Source organism: Panthera onca, chromosome B2, assembly GCF_046562875.1.
Source record: "Panthera onca isolate mPanOnc1 chromosome B2, mPanOnc1 haplotype 2, whole genome shotgun sequence".
Classification (NCBI taxonomy): domain Eukaryota; kingdom Metazoa; phylum Chordata; class Mammalia; order Carnivora; family Felidae; genus Panthera; species Panthera onca.
This window is the reverse complement of record NC_138343.1, coordinates 93,032,282-93,051,104: the sequence shown is the minus strand read 5'-3', so window position 1 is coordinate 93,051,104 and position 18,823 is coordinate 93,032,282. Positions and strand designations below refer to the sequence as shown.

Below are 18,823 nucleotides of genomic sequence, written 5' to 3'. Positions count from 1 at the left end.
AAAAATTGTAATAGGGGTCCATGGGTGGCTCAGTTGGTTAAGCATCGACTCTTGATTTCAGTTCAGGTCATGATCTCACAGTTTGTGATATCGAGCCCTGCCTATGGCTCTGTGGTGACAGTGCAGAGCCCTCTTGGGATTCTCTCTCCTCTCTCTGCCCCTTTCTTGCTCATGTGCTCTCTCTCTCTCAAAATAAACAAACATTTAAAAACATAAAAATTAAAATTAAAATAATGTTTGCATGAATTTTAACCCAAATGCTCAGGTTGTGGGGATTCTATTAGGATGACATTGCTCAGTCTTTTTAAACAAACCCAGGTGATTGAATATCTTCAAAGAGAGTGCTAGGTGACCATGGATTTCATTTCTTCTGTTTGGGAATTTAGCTAGATTAACTTTCCCAGCCTCCTTTGCGGGCTTAGTGGCTTGAGGCAGACTTTAAGCCCCTCCCCTGTGTGGCTCACTTTGAGGCTTGGCCTACATAAATCTCCCACATGAGTTCTTTTATGGTCTTTTCTTGCTGACTGGAGTGGACAGGGCTTTGTGGTAAACTTGAGGGCCAAGTGTTGCCATTAAATGGAAAGACTTCTCCCCCTAAATCACTCCCGAGAAGAAAGCGACTCTGAAAAGCTGTTCAACCAAGAGCACTCTAATGCTACTGTTAGGTCAGTGAGGGAGGAAGGAAGATAGGATAGTTGTGTTAAGCCACTAAAACTTCAGAGTTTTTCTGCTCTAGAAGCTAGTATTACCTTAACCAATTTATATACTCTTTGTAATTATTTCACTCTATAGCTGAAAAAGAAGTCAATTTTATTGAATGCTTTTTTCACTTGCCCCATAGCAAAAACAAAATATTTATTTTAAACAAGGAGAACAAGGGGTGCCTGGGTGGCTCAGCTGATTAAGCCTCTGACTTTGGCTAATGGCCATGATCTCCCAGGCCCAAGTTGGGCTCTGTTCTGACAGCTCAAAGCCTGGAACCTGCTTCAGATTCTGTGTCTTCCTCTCTCTGCCCCTCCTCCACTCACACTCTGTCTCTCTCTCAAAAATAAACATTAAAAAAATTTAAATAAGGGGAACAAGAAATAATGAGGAAGATGCCGTTATTCCTACAAAAAAAAAAATGAGTGATGTTGGGTATCTGTCAGTGGGTGTTAGGGTTTTCTTCCATGCAGTCATTCTTTTGTTCCAAGTGAAATCTATATTAATATCCCATAAACATTATGTCACTGGCCTTCTAACTGTCTCTATCTATCTTACTTTGACAATCTTCTGATTTGTAGCTTGCAATATCAGAATGAACTCTCACTCAGAATGGATTAAAGAAGAAATGTTAAAATAAATGGCAGGACTCAAGATTTCTTTTAGTGCATTTTAATAATGGCAATAGTATAAGTTAGTGTTGCTTTTTAAAGTACATTCTTGTCTTAAAATTAGATTTATGTTAGGCTTTAAAATATGTACAATATGAATTGGGTCACGTGCATGAAAATATCATCTAAAACAAAGATAATGCATCATGTATTTAGTAATTATAGACTTTACCTATTTATTTTATTCTGTGAATCTCTAGCCAGTGATGAGGAAATTAAAAAACAAAAAACAAAAACAAAAACAAGAACAAAAATCCCACATTCTGAGATGATTAGAAATCTCCACATGGAAGGTACTTTCCTAGTGTCTGTTCCTTCCCACTCTACACACTTCTGGTATTAGTCTCAAACACTCAGGCATTAGGAAGCAAAATCTAGAATTTGGAGGTATGTAGAGTAGCAGAATCTATGTTCACAGGCACAGTTACATACAGAGTTCAAGTTGGCCATGATGAAGTAAATTTTGATATGTGCAGCAAGACATAATGAGTCCAGATTTAGACATAAGGAATAAATCCTGTGAGAGCACATCTGACACCTGACCCTGATGCCTTGTGTCTACCAGGACACCAAAGAATGCCTTCTTTCTGATGAATACATAATATTCTGCCTAGATTGTGTCAGCCCTGACTATTACAAATGAGCACAGGATTCTGAAAATTTGTCTGGGACTATCAAAAGAAGGTAAAATCAAATTATTTTCCTTGTTGATAGGCATCTCAAGGATCCTTATCTAATGACCCTAATTCTGCTTTTTGATGGTAACACTGGAAATAAATGTATTTAAAGCCATGTAGACTGTTGGTTCCCAAACAGGTCTTCAGATTAGAATCACCTGGGGAATCTTTTAACACTTCTAAAGCACAGGTTATGGCCTAAAAAATTAAATCATAATCTCTAGGGCTGTGATTAGGTGAATCTATTCTGCACACAGGTTTGAGAACCACCCACAATCATTTTAGAATTTAATAATAGGTTTCCATGCCAACTTCTCAATAGAGGTTCTAAACACCTGGATGTGTATACACATATATATTAGAGGATATTCACTAAACGTTTTTAAAAATAGCAATATTTTTTTCAAAGGTGATAAAAGTTGTACATATTTAATGTAGCAAACATAGTAAACATAAAAACCATCAAAGTTAATTATAGTCTTGCCAACCAAAGATAATCACTGTAAATAGATTATCTTTCTTCTAGATATTTCCAATCAATCTAAATACTAATTAGGATGAGGATATATGTATGTGTGTATGTGTGTGGGTATAACAAAGACTGTCATACTGTTCATCCTATTTTACAGACTTTTTCTCTAACAATATATAGGATCAGAAGAAATGTACTTTTATTATTTTTTAAAGTTTATTTATTTGAGAGAGACAGAGACAGCACAAGTGGGGAAGGGTCAGAGAGAGAGGGCGAGAGAATCCCAAGCAGGCTCTGCACTGCCAGTGCAGAGCCAGTGTGGGGCTCAAACTCACCAAACCCTGAGATCATGATGTGAGCCACCCAGGTGCCCCCAAAAATGTACTTTTAAATGTTGCTTTTTCATGCGGCCTTATTCTATAGTCTTTTTCCAAAGTTCTGAACCATGACACCAGTTTCTTTTTTGTAATTACTTTTATCTCACCCTTAAAGAACTTTGTCGTGGGCTAAAGAAAGATGACACCATTTGAGGTGAATTTTTGCTCATTTATTTGCATAAGTAAAAACTGGATATTTTTACCTTAGATCAAGTTAGAAATTTTGCAAGTAAGTGTTCCTGAACTGAGCTGCATTGGTATCACCTGTTGGGGTAGTTAAACTGTGGAAGCCTGGCTCCTCCTCCCAGTTCTGATTCACTAGGTTCAATAGGTTGGGGGTGGGTTAGTCCTGGTTATTTGCATTTCTAAAACACTTTGCCAGGTAATGTTTGTGCTGCTAATGTGGGAGCCACACTATTAGAACCACTTTAGGAAATGTTTTTTTTCTTACTCCTAGGTTTTTCTCTGTCTCATTCCATTGTATACAAGTAGTTTACACTTGATGCTGGTTTCATAAATACCCATCTTTGAGTAGAAATTTCCAAATGCTTCCTGGAAATATTCAACTTCACCAAAATTGACTTAGCCCAAGAACTTGACCTATTAATAAATTCAAATTTACTGTTATTTTATCTTAACAATTGATAAACTAAAGCCTCCTCTTATGTCCAATGAACAAGTTGGGGTAATTCAACTTTCTTCATCTTTGACAGAAGAAAAGTGATATTCCTGCCATCCAAATTCTGAGGGATGCATCTACCATAACTTTGAGACCTTAAGAAAAAGTAAAGAAGCTCTTTTAACAGGTATGGCAAAATATTTGTGTTATGACCGTGTTTTTGTGCACCCAGCTAGGAAAAGCAAACTCCTGCAAATCTTGCAGATTCAAGATGTGTCCGTGTTTGCCTCTGATGCATTTTTTTAAAAGCTTTTTTCTTTTCAAATGTTAATTCCCCCATCCCCCAGTAGAGATAATCTGTTCCCTTTCATGTCTCCCCCTTGGGCAATACATTTCGAAGATTAATATAATATGGATAACATGCCTGTGTGTCTTGCCTAATTCAAAATGCTGAGGATATTATTTCTGGTTTAGGGAGTTTGGAGAAATTTATATCTAGGAGGTTTGGAATGCTCAGTTATCAGAGAAGTTTTGCTGCATCCCTGGCCCTGGCAGTTTGCCCAAGTTCCTAGCAGGTCATTAATAAAGGCTACAATTGCTCTTACATTTAGATTTTCCTCTACCCTGACTCAGCAGCCACAGCTGTCATCTTACAAGCTCATGGATCATTAAGAAGCTTCACCTGGCACACTTTTAAAAGATGCTTCTCTTCCTTTAGGTTAGAGCTGTTTTTCCACCCTAACTCACCTTTCAAACCGATTTTTTTCTTAAACAGATATCTGGGAGAAAATGTTTAATAAACAGCTCAGAATACAGTAACTAATGGTTTCAACTTCAGTTCCTTTGTGACTTAAAAATCAAGCGTTTATTTAGAAAATGCCTTCAGCAAAGAGTACAGTTTGGGATTTATTTTATGTCACAGATTACATTATTGCTTGCTTACTACCTTTACTTGAAATGCATAATTAATATTTCACAGCAAGTTTAGATTAGTCTTTACATTTTCTTCTTTACTTAATTTTCAAAGTCACTTAAAGCCATCTGAGCCCTAGTATTTTTACATCACAAACCATAAATCAAGTTAAATGTTGGAGTCCGGGAGCTCTAATGCTACATTGAAATCCAAAGCACTGGTGAAACCACAGTTTATCTAGCTATGGTACATGCTGTCACCCAACAATAAATAACCCCAAAAGTTTCACAGCTTTTTTTTTTGTTAAACAGCCACAATCAAGAATGGAAAGTACTGCAACAAATTAATGATAAAATTATAAAGAATAGGGGAACTCTACTCTTGCTACTTCCATAATAAAATGTTGTGGTTTGGGGATTTATGGTAGAATTTTAAGACCATAAATTCTTCAGAAATCATTTTATAAGCATTACCTTGAAGATATATTCATTTTTAAGAATTTTTTTTTTTCCTAAAAGCATGACAATCACTCTTTGTGGGGAGGGGGGGTTCTGACGCTTCCATGTGACCCTAGAGAAATCTCATGATCTAAAGACCGTAAGTCTGTCTTCTTTTGGGTGTGATGTGGGGTTCAGTGTAAAACTAATATTGAAGCAGAGTCCTTTATAAGATACCCTGAACAAATAACAAATGAGCAATTAATAGTAATTATGAAATTGCATTTTAAGGAAGTTCTGTTTTCTCTCTTTTTTCTTAACTTAAAAGTCACAAAGCAAACCAAAAACTAGTACACAAAACAACATAATAAAAAAATAAAGTTAATATTTAAACCACAAATGAGAAAATGTGCAGGGTTTGAATTCTTAGGGGGAGGCCAGTAGGGCATATAAACATATGCTGGCTCTCAAGTCACACAGGTGCATTGACTCTTGACTCAGCCACTTAATTGCTATGTTACAACAGGCAACTTATTTGCTTTCCCTAAGCCACAATTTCTTCCTCTTTTGAACCGCAATAACAATGAAGTTAATAAGACCTAATTCTTATTATCTTGAAGTAATATATGTCAGTAATGATGTTACTCTATTGGGATTAAGTGAATTGATGGATGTACAGCACTTCCCCTGGCTGTGGATCCATGAAGGATTTGTATGTGTTCGGTGTGTGCCATTAAGTATATGTACAAGAAAAGAAAGTTGCCTTATTCACTTAAATGATATCCCCAACACTTAGAAGAATATGCAATATATGTAGTATGTGCTCCATACCCCATAATGGGTATGTGTGTGTTCCATGCCTAGGTGGGTGTGATAGAGGTATTTCTAAGATGTGTTGAGCCAGCGAGTATCCCAAGCTATTGCTGAGAAACAACTAAGAGAAAATTCAAAGAAGTTTTCTATATAGGGTTGGGGTTCAATTCAAAATTTTATGCCAGATCTAGCATAAAAAATTATAGGGCAACCAGTTATTTATTTATTTTTTTCAGATAGGGAACAAATTTTTAAGTGTATGTCCCAATAATATATGATACACTAAAAAAAAAAAAGTTGTTTTTCTGAAATTAAAATTAAGCTGCATGTCCTGTATTTTATCTGACAACCCTGACATGAAGACAAAAAGGTAAAACTCTGAGTTGTTAAGAACAAGGTAATTTATGTGTAATCAAATAATAACAATAATGCCACACTTAAGCATAACTTTTACCCCTCTCCCCAGTTATTTGCAGTACAGCCACAGTTGTCTTGTTTCTGTTTCTGGAAAAATGCCAGATTTTTTTTTCTCTTATAATAGGATATTTGTGATTTCATCTGTATGGAAGGAACCACCCCCTCAGTCTCCAAACATATCATCCTTAGACTCTTAGCTGAGGCATCTCAGGCTCCTGGATGCTTTCCTTGACCCAGAGGCCCTTTCCCTACTCCCCACCCCAGGTTTATTCTTATACTGTCTCAAACAATGGTATCTCTTTCAGAGCACTTACCTCATTTTGGAATTATAAATTAATTAATGCAATTATATAATCAATATCTATCTCCTCTACTACATTGTAAACACTGTGACAACTCTTTGCCTCTAATTTGGTACCATAGCATATAGCATATGGGGTCATGTTTTTAATATCAAACTGCTTGTACTTTACTCTTCACATGAAGGATGTTCAGCTTTGTAATTAAAGGATAGTCCAGGTCAGCTGGCATTTCCAGGACCCAACTGCACACATCCACCCCCCTCCCAGCCCTTACCAGGCCATCATACTCTAATTTGGTGTCCTCAGGACAAGTATTTAAACTCTCCAAGCCTCTTTTTTTCTTCTCACTTTAAATTGGGGCTAACAATATTTCATCCTAGTGTTCTTCTGAGGATTGAACAAAATGTTTGCAAAGTGTTTTGCACAGTCCTTGAATCTAGCAAGTGTTTAAGAAAAAAAGTAGCAAGGACAATAAAACAACAATAACTGAGAGGCAAATCTTTAATGGTTACAATTTAATAGTTACAGTTTAAAAGATAATTTATTTCTGACTTTGTTGCTCATGGAAGGCTTTTTAGGAGGTGAACTGCTGCTAGGTCGTGAAGTGGGTGGGGGCTTTGGGAGAAATTGGGGGACAGGTTGATACGACTATTTCAGGCATTGTCCTAGAGCTCAGAGGTACCATCTGAGTTTCAGAGCCTCTCTAACTTAACAACTCAAAATATAGTCCATTAGCATTACCTGGGTACTTGTTAAAACCTGTAAAATCTTGGGTCCTTCACATTCTTAAACTACTGGATCAAAATTTGGACTTCACCATGATCCACAGGTGACTTGTGTTTACATTAATGTTTGAGGCAGTGCTCTGTAGACAGTGGTTGCCAAAAGTGATTGCCAGACCAGCAGCAGCAGCATTATTTGGAAAGACATAAGAAATGCAAATTTCCAGACCTACTCTATTAGTCTATTTGGTTGCTATCATAAAGTACCACAGACTGGGTGGCTTAAGCAACAGAAATTAGTCTGTTGCATTTCGGGAGGCTAGAAAGTCCAAGATCAAGCTGCCAGCAAAGCAGGCATTATCCTGAGGCCTTTTCTCTTTGTATTATGCAGGTGGCTGTCATTATTCCAAGTACTCACATGACCTCTCCTTTTTGTGCTGTGTGGAGGGGGACTATCTGGTATTTCTTGTTGTACGTGCACTTTCTCCACATAATCCATACCCAGACTAGGCTGCAGCTTTAGGGCCTCATTGAACCCCAATTACTTCCCAAAGACCATCTTCAAAATACCATCAAAATATGGGTTAGGTTTTCAACTCCTTAATATGAATTTGAGAGGGACACACTCAATCCATAACACTTACCTAATCAAAAACCCTGAGGAAGGGCTGAATTTGGCCCAGCAATCACCTCCAAGTAATTCCAATGCACATTAAGATTAAACCATTGCCTAAATAGAGCAATCACTCTTGTCTCCTTGGTGTTGATGCCAGGGTCTGGTTGAAGCTCGATGACTTTAACCCAACTTTAAGAACCATTAATAAGAGATATTTTCTGCCCAGATATATAAAATATATTCCAACCAATTCCACGGATTTGTCTTGGAGCAGTAGTAAAGAATGGTCCAGATAGCAACGATCCATAGTCAATCATCATGTATTGATTGAGTAGATACGATGAGTCCTATATAAGTAATAACTGTAATAACCATGTCACTGTTTCATCTGTTGGGAGGAGGCAGCTCAAATATTTAGGACACTCTATGTATTTAGCATTCATGTTGCATGATTAATTTCTTATGTCTGAGTGAGAAATTCTATCATCTTTGTATTTGAGAGACTTGTTTTGACCTGTGGTATAATTGATTCCTTTCAAAAGCTATGCATTTTAGAAGTGAGTCCTGCTGAGTTTAAAGAAAAATGCATGTGGGATCACAATTGCCTGTGGTAATTTCTACCTTAGGTGTAGTTTCACCCAGTGTTTTAAGAATATACAAACAAACATATCAAAACTGATCTCTTATACTTTCTTAATTGAAAATAAATAAGTTTTCAGTGCAGACTTCCCTGTATGCCTAGGCTTCTCAGAGGCATTCATCTTTCTAATGTCAGCACTAAAAATCATAAAAATCACATAGACATCTTTGATATAGGCACAAAAATAGCAGCACTAGTAAATGGTGAAGAGAAGCAGACTGGTATTCATGTTTTCGCATATCTTTCCTTCTGAGTTCTGAGAAAACAATAAGAAATATCTATCTGCCCCATTTTCTGATAAGAAGGCAAAGCAAAGCATGATTAATGTTATAGAAACCTTTGTTATGAAGATAATTCTTGCCATAAGAACCATAGACTTTTTAAGAATGTTTTAGGAACAGCCTTATTTTTCCTCCTCTCCCATACCTTCTCTTGTCTTGGGCTATTGGCATGTGTGATAGATAGCTGGAGTGTAAAGTATTTTCAGGAACCCTGCTTGATATAGACCAATGTCATATAACCAATATGAATCCTGCTGTGAGTGAATTGTTTGTCTGCAAAGACCTCTTACTTTGTGGTTCCCATTTCATTTTGGTTTTCCACTTGTGTTTGTTTAAAGTTACTGCCACCTCTATGATTGTGTATACATCTCATGCAGTCAGCTGTAGCCCAGCTGAAAGAAATATAGCGCCATCCCAGTGCTTTAGAAAAGATCTGTGTTCTTACAAGTAGGACCAGCAGATTTCTAGCCACAAAAATGGACACACTTGGAAGCTATTTGGTGATACAGAAACAAAAAAACAAAAACAAAAACTTAGCTAACATACATTAAATTCAAACCCATTAACTTTTATTGAACCCTCACTAGATACAAATACTGTATTGGATTTTATTCAGTTTCTGTTCTCAATATTAGATTCAATGTTAGATAAGAAGTTGGTCCATAAATTGGTCTGCAATTGCTGGAATAAGGCAGGAGAGTTCATGTGACAATCCTGACCCGGGCACAACAATAAGGTTGAGCAAGGTAAGTTCATCCAAGCTGACATGAGAGTGAGCCTAGTGCAAGATTCAGAAGACTGGCTATGGAGAAAATGGGCAGAATGGGTGGACCGAACTCTATGGCAAGCACTTACCTTTTTATGTACTTTAGAGGTATGAGTGTGTTTGTGATATCTGCTGGCTGGGCTGCTTTCTCCTAATTCTGAACCTCTCAACCATCTGGAGCCAACATTCAGGGTTCTTTTCTGACATTTGGTCTGGGATGTAGTCATGTTATTTGGAAACAGTTTGATACTTTTGGATTATACTTTTATGATTCCTTGGGAGGATCTGGAGCAGTGCTCAGTCTAGGGCTCGTTTGTTCCATCTCTGAAGGTAAGACCTTCTTGCGTACTGTATCCAGCGTCCCAGGAATTATGAGTCTTCCTGGTGAGGACATGCCGTATTCCCAGCCTGTGTCAGTGCTGGACACTATTCCCTCTAATTATGTGAGATGCTTCTTTCTCTCACCTCAGGTTGATTCCTTTCACATATATAGTGACTAGTACTTTGATAAATGCTTCAGAGGACACTTTAGACTTCTGTGATTCTGTTCCTGTGTAGCTGTCACTTCTCTGTACTGTTCTGTGAACTCTGGTCACCTTGGCTTCCCCCATGCTCAGCCGTATCTCCTCAGCGGAGAGAGTCTGCTGGGCTCCACCTCAGTACCTCCTCCCTGTGCCAGGACCTGGAAACTCCCCGCAGCCAGCCAGAGCAGTTGTAGTGTTCACTTCATGTGGTTTCCATCAATGATGGTGAATTTAATGTATTAACTTGACTGACCCATAAGGTGCCCAGATATCTGGTTAAATATTTCTTTCTGGTATGTCTGTGAGGGTGTTTCTGCATGAAATTGGCATTTAGAATTAGGTGGATTCAGCAAAGCAGTATGTCTTCCTACATGTGGGTGGGCATCATCCAATCAACTGAGGGCCTGGATAGAGCAACAAGGTGGAGAGAGGTTGAATTTGGTCTGTGCCAGACTGACTCAGCTGAGACATCAACCTGTTGCCCTTACTTCATGCTCCTGGTTATCCAGCCTTCAGATTTCAATGAGAATCTTCACCATTGGTTCTAGGCCTCTTAGGACTGTGACCTATATATACCACCAGCTTTCCTGGATCTCCAGCTTGCAGCCAGCAGATGGTGGGAGTTCTTAGCTTCCATAATCATGTGAACCAATACCTTGTAATAAATTCTCTCTCTCTCTTTCTCTCTCAACAAATAGATATAGTTATAAATTTAGATATAGATAGATGTATACACACACATACATCTCCTATTAGTTCTGTTTCTCTGGAGGACCCTAATATACCATCTCTTAGGAATCACTGTCCTTTGTTGTGCAATAGTTAGTATATTGAAAACTGTGGTTTATGTATTTGGTCTGATTATTTTTAATTTAATTAAAATGTTTTCTTTTAGGTAGGATGCTATTTCAGCCCTAGTTTTTTCATTTGGTCAAAACCAGAGATCTCATATGTGAGCATTTAGACTATTCCCAATATTTCACTTTTACAAATAATTCCACAATGAATGCTCTTGTGAATACATTGTTTTATGTTAGTAGAACATATCTTCAGTGAAAATTTTAATGTGGGATTGCTGGACTAAAGGTAAATGGCTATCTAACTTTGTCAGCTGCTGCCAAGTTCTCTTCCGTTAAATTGCACTGATGTGTAATCCTGTGTTTCAGAGTGCTGATTTTCCTGCATCTTCACTAACAAAGTATATCGTTAAGCTTTTGAAAGTTTGCCAGTATGAGAGGAAACATTCTATCTCAGAGCCAGTTTAGTTTGTGTTTCTTTATTTGTCCCTCCAGTTGAACAACTATTCACATGCTGACAATCATTTGAAAATAATTCTCTGTGTAGCTCCTCATTGTTTTTCTTTTGTCAAGGTTTTCTACTTTTCCAGTCAGTATAGATTTCCATATGTGGACTTTAAAATGAAGCGTTATCTCTGTATAATAATAATAATAATAATAATAATAATAATAACAATAATAATAATAATGACTTCCCTGGAGTTTTATTGGAATCACATTATCTTGTGTGAACCTGACTCATTTTTAAGGCACTGATAGACATACAAGGTGAAAAGTTAAAAACAAACAAACAAACAAAAATACCACCTCTGCCTCACTTACCTTGATATTTTATTGTATCTGGTGTATTGATTTTGGGCATAATTACACATTTTAATTTTTATCAAATTCTGAAATTTTACTGCATGTATAGACAGATCCATTTTCTCTACCTATATTTTTATGCAATGAAGAACAGAGGTAATCTCTGTATGATTTAACCAGTAGTCATTGATGTCAATGACTATACAAATGGCCAACATAATGAAACAGCAACTATAAAGTGTTGAATTCCTTTTAGTACTAAAAATGAATGGGCTTATTACCTGCTCCTGATGATCCTGAAAAGAATGCATTGTGTTGGGAAGTTTGTAAGAAAATTGTTTACCAACCCCAAGCCCTGCCTGCCAAAGCCCTCCAAAGCCAAAAATAGTTTAAGCTCATTAATATCAGTAGGAGACTTAGACACCTAAGCATTCATAAAACAGTGTTTTCTTGTTGACATTTTTGAAGTTTCTGAAGTTGGAATGGTAGTTAAGTTGATGTCAAAGAAACTTGACATTTGCAAGATAGATGAATAAGTTCTAATGTAGTTGTTATTACTTGTACTTGTGAGAACTAAACCAAAGCTTTGATTTTACCTTGACATTATACTGTCTGTCTGAAGAATAATGCTAAGGATGTCTGGATTGAGAGCATGGGTTGTGAGAACAGTGTTGTTCTGTTGCTATCTATGCATACCTGAAGAACACCAAAAGCAAAACGGGACTCCAAGTAGGAAGGCTTGTTTGTATAAGATTATCCTTTTTTTTTTTTTTTTTTTTTTTTAAACAGGGAACAGGAACATAGAGTCTTCTAGGGATAAATTATAAAATATGCCCTTGAGCTAATTTTTTGAAGTATCATATTAAATGAGATCTTCGATTCAAAAAAAATATGCTATGTAAGTCACAAAAATATTTACAGAGCACTTTCTAAATGTCAGGCATTTATTAAGATACTATTCCGATGGGCTCTGTCTATACATGTAGTGAGAAGTCAGAATATAACAAAATTGAAATGTGTAATTTATGCCCAAGAAAAAAAATACACAGATATACTAAACTATCCAAGTGAAGCAGAGACTTAAACACAAATTGAATAGTTTTTTTATCAATGTCTTAAAAATAAATCAATTTCACACAAGAAATTTCACCGTGGTTAGATTTAGTGCCACGTAATGTGCTGATGTAAAACCAGGACAGAAGCAACCACCCCGAAGAGGAAGTTAACAAACAAATTACATCCAAACAGGACCATAGAAAACCAATTTACTTCTGTTGGATCAATGGGAAATCGGGCAGGGGTCCAGTTTCGAAAGCACAGAGTGAAATGGCACAAGTATGGAATACAGAGCCACCTATTTGCAAACTTCCATCTAAAATGTAATAATAACAGGGTTAAGCCACCAAGAAGTAAAACTGAAAGGAACGTCAAACCTTCCTCTGAATTACATGGCAATTGTCATTACCCAGGGGAGCATAGAGAACCTCACAGCGTGGAAAGTGTGAACAGAAATGAACCAGGTGCACAGATCTGCTGTCTCCCTGGAGTATTTGGGGACGTGTCTATGGACCGTGTCCAGAGGAGCAAGCACTTCTGGACTTAGTTTTAGAGCATTAAAAACCACTTCAAATTCTCTTGGAAAATATAATTCCTGAACTGTTTCTTAGTGAAACTGGAATCTTTAGTGAAAGAAGATATTCAAAAAGAGAAAAAAAGGGATTATTTCTGATGAAGGGGAGGTGACAGTCAAGCAAATAGGCATGGGTATGAACTAATATACTATTTATCAAGAAGTAGCAATATTTTAAATAGCAGTACTAGCTTTTTACTAATATGTTCATTAGTATTTCTTTTCTTAAAATTGTTTTTAATATGTGTTTTTGAGAGAGAGAGAGACAGAACGCAAACAGGGGAGGAGCAGAGAGACAGAGGGAGACACAGAATCCAAGGCAGACTCTAGGGCTCTGAGCTGTCAGCATGGAGCCCATGCAGGTGCTTGAACTCACGAACCATGAGATCATGACCTGAGGTGAAGTTAGTTGCTTAACCGACTGAGCCACCCAGGTGCCTCTTTCTTCATTATATTTCTAAAAGCTCTTCAGGTATAAACACTGAGTGTTTTATAAGGAAATTATAAGGAATTATAAGGAAAATTGGGAAAAATGAACATCATACCATTTAGCATCTTTATTTCATGGTATTTATATTATAGAAATGGATCAGACTTAAGGGTATCTAGAGGGCATCTCTAGCTCTGTACAAGTATTGACATTGAAGAATACTTTAAGCATATCAATTATCATATTCTTAGAACATTTTTGCATAAAAATGCACTTCAAAAATTGTTCAGAAATATCTCTCACTTTAATCAGGAGAAACAGACATCTGTTCCTTATGGACCTTTCTGCCACTGGGTGAAGAGCAAAAGAAATTTTACATACAGTTCAGTTATTATACAGTATGTGTCCCTTACATGTAAAAAAAAAGATCTGACCATCTGTCACTAAATATATTTTAATTTGGGGAGCCATATTCTTTTTTAGTACATTAGTGGCACCGTTATAGAGGACAACTCTTATCAGTTTGCTAAGAAATAATCAGATATTCCAAAAAACGATTATTATTTTAAGTTGATTTTGAAGAACTACTATTGATTCTCATTTTTGTTTACAATTTTAAGAAGTAACAGAGGCTCAATCTACTTTGAATAATTCATTAAGAACAATTTTTACAGAGGATGCATATTCCCCAATTTATAGATATGTTAAAAATAAAAAGCTTATATAGTGTGGATTCCAGCACAAGCTATGTTATTAATTTTTGTTAATTATGTATGGTATGGTTCAGTTCATGGGATAAGAAAACATCAGAATTTCATGATTTAGTCTTCTTTTTCAGTAATCTCATGTGGAGATAATCTATCTAAATCAAATTCAATGTAGTTCAACTATTCCATTAATTTAACTCAATAAGCACTTACTCTGTGCAGAGCACTGTGCTGAAAATCAAATAGCTGATTGCGTTCAAGCAATGACTTATATTGATATACATAACTGAGAGACTCATTTGCTTTTTGGAAAGCTGAGTTTGTTAGTGGATCAGTAAAATAGTCACCCACCCACCCTCTTGGGTGGACATTTATTTGGAAAAGAATAAAATAAAATAAAAATTTATTGTGACCTTTTATAATTTTCATATGATTTGATTTAGGAATTTGTTTCTTTATTCATATGATCATTTAGTTCATACAACGTGCAACACAAATACATTAAGCATTTACTTTTCTCCATTAACTGCAGTAGGCACTGAGTACGCAAGATGAAGGCTGTTCTTGTAAACAGCTCATGACAAAAACACAGAACATGTCTATGAGAGTTAGCTTCTTTAAGTTTTGGAAATAGGAATCATGAAGAGCTCTTTAGAAGAATGAACCTCTAAGTGGAGGCCTGATTAACAATGCATTTGACAGACTAATAAGCAAGGTACCTATCATTTGCATCACCATATTTTAAGAAGCTTGAATGTAAGCAAATATCTAGGCTTATCACGTCTGTCTTGTGAGTCTTTGTGTATAATTTGCCTGCTTATAACACATGATTCCATTATGTTGGACACAGGTGGTTAGACTAGAAATGGATAACTAAACCAAAATCAACCTTCTGTCAACTAGGGGCAGCAATCCACTGAATGGCTTCACCCAAGCTCTCCAAAGAAAAGTCATCTGCTGGGTAAGGCCTTGCCAAACACTTGGTAACTGTCTCAAGACATGTCATACATCCATTCAGTCATTTATTTATATTTCCAACAAATAATATCAAATATACTATTTATTGGCATATGGAGATGAATATGACAGATATTGTCTCTGCCTTTTAAAAACATTCAGTCATATCATGTGATTCAGACAAATAAGCAAGTAATAATTTGGGGAATACATACTATAGTGAATCTATTATAGGGTGTGTCCCTGAAGTACATAGGACTAGTGCTTTCATGCACTAATCTGGGTTTAGGTGTCCATAGGGATGCTCAGGGATACATTGTAGTGGAAATAGCAACAAATATAAGGTTAAGAAAGAGGTAATCAGGTGATAAATCAGATATTCTATTTCGGGAATCTTGCTGGAAAACAAGGGGTGGGATAAAGTGTTTCTATAATTTGAGGAAAGAGAGTCGGTGGTCCCTCCTGAAGCACAGAATAAAAATAAGGTCAAGAGACAGATAAATGATTCTTAAATGGTAAGGAGTGCCATTTAAAGAAGAACCGTGAGTAGTAGTATGGACATTTACTTAGACATTATCCAGAGGATAATGGGGAGCAGTTAAGCATTTTAAGAAAGAGAGTGATGGAATTAGATTTTCATCTTTAAAATGGTGTTTGGATTATGGCTCCAGATATAAATTGGAGCATCAGATAAAATGTAGTCGTCTGGTGTAGTAGTCTGCCAATAATTTAGGGAACAAGTAATGGTGGCCTGAACCAGGGTAATTAACATAAATAGAAATTGATACAATACTATTCAGAAGATAGAACCAATGGTGATTGATTAGATGAAGTTTAAGGATGAGAATGAAAAGCCAAAGATTATGACTGATTTTCAATTTGGAACAATTTGGTAGATGATAAGAATTGTAGAAAATATAATACAAATGGGGATAAAAGATGTTCAGTTTTAGAGTTACTGCATTTGACATGTTTGAGGATTGCTAAGTGGAAATATCTGGAAGAAAACTGAATGTTAACCCAAGGAGCTCTGTTAGGAGATCAGATCTCAGAATTTCTCTGTGGGAGTTATCAGTATTTAATTAATTTAAGGGATGCATCTGAATAAGATTACTTAAAAAAGTTTCTGTGGAGTGGAAAGGAAGGCCAAACACTGACACTGAGGAGGAAAATGGTCAGAGTCACATTTGTTTTCAGGACAGAAGAAAGTCTAGATGGTAAATAGGCGGGGCTACTAACTAGGAAAACAGATTGCTGCTGAGGCTAGAAACAATGAATTAGTGGCATTAATTTACATGTTTGTGTGATTTCCTGGAAAAGGTATATATTTTGATTCAAGTTTTTGATATCTTTTGGCCTAAAACAACGGAAGGTAAAGGGGTAAGGAAGTTGTTTGGGAAGAGCATTACAAAGGGATGGGTTACACAACTCAAAGGATGGTAGATGAGGGAAGCAGTCAAGTTATTGGTAGATTAGCAAAGGTTATTGGTAGAGGCTGCTTGTAAAGATTACTAGTAAAGTAATTTGTAGATTCTAGAAGTAAAGGGAATAATGTTTTGAACATCAGGAGTTTGAAGAACAGGTATGGACGTAAAACTATGTGGGAGTCATATAATGGTAAGGGAATAGGATATTTTGATTCAATATTTCAGAGGTAAAGCAGTCCTGGATGTTAACTGAATTTTTCTATGGCACTATGATAGGTAGTTGAAGTGGACTGCACATTAAGTTATTTAGAGGTTAGGAAATCAAGGATGCAAAGAGAAACACAGTGGGATTGGCTATTCCCATGGGCATTGGAGTCATTCAGTATTATTGAGGGTACAAGTGTAAAGAGGAAGATATTCTGTCAATCTTCACTAAGGGTGAAGCGAGGCAGTGTGGTACAGCTGAAAGGCAAGAGCTTCTAAGGATGTCTCTTTTTTATATAAGAAGGTGGAGGGGTAATGGCTAGAGATAGTGCTGGAAAAGAAGTGGGATGCTGAGAAATGCTAATCTCACCTCATAATTCTGAATTTAGTGAGCTACCAAACTTTCTCTTCTGAGGCTATGGAGGAGCTGGTATCAGTTATGACATGGTGGTGAACAGATACTTGGTGAAGATTTTGGGAACAAGGGGGTTCTCATATAATGACATAAGCCTGAAGAAGAACCTAGTAGAACACTTGGAGAATAAAATAAATAGTTTTTTCAGAGAAAAGGAAGGAGTGGTAGGTATGATAATAATGACACAGAGAACATCAGGATTCTTTATCTCTTGGCACTGATCAATAACAGGACTCATAGGTGGGCAGCATGGTGTGTTATGCTGGTCTGAAAGTTGCCAAGAGAATCAGTGTAGTTATTGCCAAGGAGAGTCAGGGGCACTCAGTCTTTTTAGGAGTTGCCTATGGTTTTGGCTGATCAGCTTCCAACGGACTCCTCTCAGATTGGGGAGGTAACTCTTTAGTAAGAGTTATGTATAGTTAAACTCTCTCATTAGAAGAGATTGTAAAGGTGGTCTACATGTGGCCCAGAGGGCAGAAACCATGTTTATACCTGTGTTTGAGCAGAATGATGTAATGCCACCCTGAGACATATGGAGAGTACCCACAGGTGTTATCTGCTGGTGAGAGATTTTGATGAAGGCTATAAGCTCTTAACTGCTTTTGGTGACCTCAAGAATATTTTTTTCTGATGCCCATAAAATGTAGAATCTGGGTAAAAAACACATTTTTTCATCTGGGCTTTCAAGTAACTTTCCTTATGATACTTTCATAGGGTTTTAGCCATAAAGAGTGAGTCAGTTTATTCAGTTCCCATGTGATGCCTAGCCAGGTATTAGAGCCACTGGATAAAATTTGGATGATATGTATTCTAATGAAGCCTACTTAATGACCTTCAAGGTCACTAGAGCACGTGAACAGTGTGTTAGAGGGGGAAAAAACTCTAAATTTTCTGTGGAGTCCTTAGGAAACTCTTTTTCTTGTCTACTCCCATGACAGTTACTGGATATTATTTAGGATTTTCTAGTCTTGTGTTTCTAGCTTCACTGGGATTCCAGGATGTTCTCTGCATCACACAGACAAGCCACCATGATAGCTGAAGAGTACTTTTACAAAATAATCGATTAACCAAAATAATAACTCTCTATCAACTCTTCTACTACAGTGTCTATTGCATGTTCTTTCAGGCCTTATATCCTGTACTTTTTAATGTTTTTACTGAAAAAAATCAATCTGCAAATACCTCTGATTAATTATGAATTTTGATTCCCTCCATATGTGTATGAAGTTCAAATTCTGGCACATTTGTTCTTATTTCCCATAGCTTTCTACTACCTAGAAATAGTTATGCCTGTAAGCTATCTGAATTGTATTTGAGTTAATTATTTTCAAAGGCAGATAGAAAGATTTACTGTTCTTCAATCTGGTTGTCCTTAGCCAAGAATTCACATCATATCCTAACCAGAGGCCTGTTTTGTTTGTTTTTATTTTTGTCCTTTGTGGGAGAAGGCAGAGCCAAATTTTTCTGTCTCTGTCTCTCTTTATCGTTCAGAAAGAAAAAGCT

At 36.7% G+C, this 18,823-nt stretch overlaps 1 long non-coding RNA gene across 1 annotated transcript in view; it reads left to right on the top strand.

The window, feature by feature from the left end:
• LOC132667433 (uncharacterized) overlaps window positions 1-18,823 on the top strand; it is a 300,979-nt gene that overhangs the window by 85,918 nt on the left and 196,238 nt on the right. Inside the window, exon 2 of the long non-coding RNA XR_009605153.2 lies at window positions 3,613-3,705. This is a non-coding gene — a long non-coding RNA (uncharacterized LOC132667433). The remainder of the gene's footprint in view (window positions 1-3,612; window positions 3,706-18,823) is intronic.